This window comes from Nothobranchius furzeri, chromosome 14 (assembly GCF_043380555.1).
Source record: "Nothobranchius furzeri strain GRZ-AD chromosome 14, NfurGRZ-RIMD1, whole genome shotgun sequence".
In the NCBI taxonomy this organism is placed as follows: Eukaryota; Metazoa; Chordata; class Actinopteri; order Cyprinodontiformes; family Nothobranchiidae; genus Nothobranchius; species Nothobranchius furzeri.
Window position 1 is genome coordinate 17,469,675 of NC_091754.1, and position 4,170 is coordinate 17,473,844.

A 4,170-nucleotide genomic window follows, 5' to 3' on the forward strand; every position below is an offset into this window, starting at 1 on the left:
CGTTTGTTGGTTGTGGCGAAACGGGAACGAAGAACTTTGAGTCTTTTGTCGCCCATGCCCCAGCTTTAAATAAATGAAAACAAATTAAAGGAGAAAAACACTTCAAAAAGGAAAAAACTACTCTTATATTAAATAACACGTATCTATAGCAGCTATTCATCATTTAAATAAAGTAACTGAAAATAAAATATGTGATTTAAATAAAAAACTCACTTTGGTGCTGATGTTTTTCAAAAGCAAATTCCATTTGATAAATGTGAGCAAACCGGAGCAAACTAACAAAACATTATTCTAAATGTAGATGCTGCTGAAAGGTCACCCACACACACACATTCACATGCTGGTGGAGCTCAAATGTAGCCACAGCTGCCCTGTGGCACACTGGCGCCACCGGTCTCTCCGACCACCACCAGCAGGATGGGAGAAGTGTCTTTTCCAAGGACACAACTGCGACAGACTGAGTGGGGTTCAACCCTCCAACCTCTCAATCAGGGGTCGGACACTTAACACCTCTACCATTGTTGCTCCAGATAGAAGTGTATAGGGAAACGTCCCAAAACACCCCTTAGTGACTGGCTGCAGTATATGTTTTAAGCCCCGCCCACTCTATGTAAATCTACCACATAGTTTTCTAACTAAAACAATAATATTCCTGAGATGTTTTTACTTTAATCTGATTGATTCAGATAGTCTGTTCCTTGCTGTTTTATTCCAGATATTGATTTGTCATCATTTGTAATTTACAATGAGTGTGGGTGGAATGAGTTTCCAAACCTTTTTGCTTCTGACCTCCAAAAGAAACAAAGACAAAGGCAAAAAATAAGCAACAGCATAATAAAAACAAACAACTTCAACCTGTAGTGTTTATTATAACCATTTAAAATAAGGGGGTCCAAACTTTTCAAGACGAGAGCCTACATCATGAAGTTAATGGTCTTCACAGGCCACAGAAAAGTGATTTTCTTCTATTTAAAGACATTCAAAAATTATTTAATGGTCATTTTATACATCTGTTTTTAAAATTGCCAAAAACAGCTACATAAAAATGTTAGAAAGTGTCAATCAATCATTTGTGACGTCCAAAGGGGAAAGAAAATTCATCCTGCAAATGGGGGGGGGGGGGGCACAAAATCACTCCGAGGGCCACAAAAAGGCCCCTGGGTTAAATCTTAGACATTCCTGATTAACTTTTACCTAAATTATGAATAAAAATATTGCACGAGTAATTTACTTTTAGTTGTATTTGATTTCTGTAGATCATCTCCAGACCCTGAACTTATGTTTTACACTGAGGTCACAACCCCAACTTTGGAACCAGGGGCATGTTTTAAAGCAAGCAGAATGTAGCTTAATATTACAATAATCGTAGCTTCTAATTTTAAAGTTTTCATAAACCTCCAGCCTAGGCATTTGACACATGTTCCCCTAATTCCACTGTTGTTTCTACTGTACATACACCCTCCTGGACAATTGATTCTTTTCATAATGTCTCTTATCACCTATACGCAGATGATATTCAGCTGTTCTGCTCCTTTAAGGATTCTGAGCTCTACAAACTGTCTGAATTACTAGTGTCTATCAGCTATCACCAGTTGGCTAGAAGATAACTTCCTTCAGTTAAACTCTGGAAAGACTGATTGTCTGATCATTGCCCCTGATTAGTCTAAAACTTGGTCATTTATGCTCTGCCGTCAAGACGAACTTAAGGACTTTGGATGTTGTTTTTCACCAATCAATGTCTCTTGAAGGTCACTCAAAAACGTTGGTCCGAAACTGTTTTTATCACTAAAGAAATATCTCCAAACTGCAAAGATTGGTGTCAAAACATGAACTTGACAGGGTTATCCATGCCTTTTTCTCCTCCCGTCTAGACTACTGTAACACACTTTTCACGTTTTAACAAAAAAGCCCTTGACCGCCTTCAGTTGGTCCAGAACTCTGCAGCGAGGCTCCTAACTGGAACAAACAGAGCAGCACACATCACTCCTATTCTAACGTTTCTGCACTGGTTACCCGTTAACTTTAGAGTTGATTTTATAATCCTGATTATAGCTTTCAATGCTCTACATGGTAAAGCTCCTTCCTATATTACAGAACTGTTAAAGCCTTATGCTCCAACCCGAGCCCTCAGGTCCACCCACCGGAACCTTCTAGAACTTCCAAAGACCAGATACAAAAGCCGAGGTGATCACTCCTTCCAGACTGTTGCACCCCGACTTTGGAATGATCTTCCTTTATCCTTACGTAGCGTTGACAGTGTGAACACCTTTAAAAAAACAGCTAAAGACCCTTTAAATTAAAGCTGCTTTTACATAAATCTTTTTAACTCAAATTTTTAAACTTTCATCTGTTTATGAAATTTTATGATTTTATTTTTTTCTATTTCTGTTTTGAGATCATTATGATTTCATGACTTAGTTTTATTTTGTTTTGATCAATGTGAAGCACTTTGCGACTATGTCTGTGATAAATGCAACATAAATAACATTTACTTACCTTACTAATTCTGAAAGGAAATCTATTAATTTAAGTATTTAGATGTGTGGATTAAAATGTTTTTGTAGTAGTACTTGACCACTTCAAGATAAAAGTGCACCCCTTATTGGAAAGACACAAAACTACAGTTTTTTTATTGGTATTAAAAACAAATCAAATTACCGTAGGATATACGTTTGAAATACTTTTCATGATCTCTTCCAAGTAAAATACAACAAAACAGATTAAAGTCAACCATGCCGATCTAAAGCCTGCTCTGGTGTTGAGCGACGCCACCCTGTCTTAACATTCATGCCAGGAGCTATTCACACCTGACAAGGTGTCAGATTTTAGAGCGCAACAAGCAAAACTCAGGTATTAACATGAATTTGTGCAGCAGGCTGTCAGCTCAGGCTTTGTGTTGTCAGTGTGACACATCAAGTCTTGAAACGGAGAACAATATGCGGCTCCTCTATGATTAAAACAAATATTCCAACACTAACAGAGCATTAATTCTAGTTAAAACCTGTTTTTTTCCTACCATGATTCATCTAAATAAAGACGGGTAAACGCATGTACAGATTGCTGAGGTTTTTAATAATCATCAACACATTTATGTACAAAGCAAGCAACAATATCGTGTTCAAATAAAAGAAACAAATAGGGAAAAAAAGCACTAAATGTCTTTTTTTTTCTTGTATTTCTGCATTTAAAATAGCTAAAGCTCACCTCAGGGAATTAATCCAGCAGTTATAATAGTTGTTTTACAGAACAAATTTAATTAAAGTTGAAAAAACCTTAAAAGGGGGACTTGGGTGGATTTTTATACATGTTACAATAAAAATATGATTTTTTTTTATTAAATCAGACACTTTTCAAAGCTGCCCCTAACAGAAGCACCAGGTTTTGTCTTTGTTCTTCAGTAACTTAAAGAGTCAAAGAGCTCTACCTAGCGCCCGCACAACACGGACCAGTGCATCAGCATTTTCACAACTATTTTAAATCATTCCGAGGGTTACACTGAATTATTAGGAATTTTATGGTTGTTCGTCACTAGATGCCGCAAATTAATGTTCACAAGGTGTCGACATATAGAAATTAAACTAGAAATGTTTTAATTTTATTGTAAACCGGATAAAACATAGACTCAATCTTTTTTAAGTGTTCTATCACCGAGGAAGAAGTGAAAATATTTTCTTTTAGTTTCCTCCAACAATAAGGGCTTTTTGTGCATCTAAGAAAATTTTCATCTGTGTTAACTCAATAAATTCATCTAAATCTAAATTTAGCACGCTCTGTTCGCTCAAACGTTTCGGCTTTTTCCAGCTCGCCTTAAAGCACCCGTCAGTCAGGGACCAGAAGTGGGTTTAGTTCAGTAGAAGTCATTAAAAATTCCCAGAAATGATCAAATATTAAGTTCAAATGAAAATGCACGTCCATGCTGGGTTCAAAACTCTTTGTGTTTTTTAATCAAGAGCAAAACATGTTTGACATTAGGCAAAAAAATCAAACCCAGATTAAAGACCAGATCAGAAATTTGCTTGTTTGTATTAAAAAAAAAAGAGGTAATGATGACGCAATTATCGGTTTTAGAAAAGTTTTTCTGCAACTTACTGAAATTTCACCTATCTTCTAAACAATCAGCTCTTTCTGAAGCTCTATACTTACGATCCTAGTTTATGTAGGGACATCACA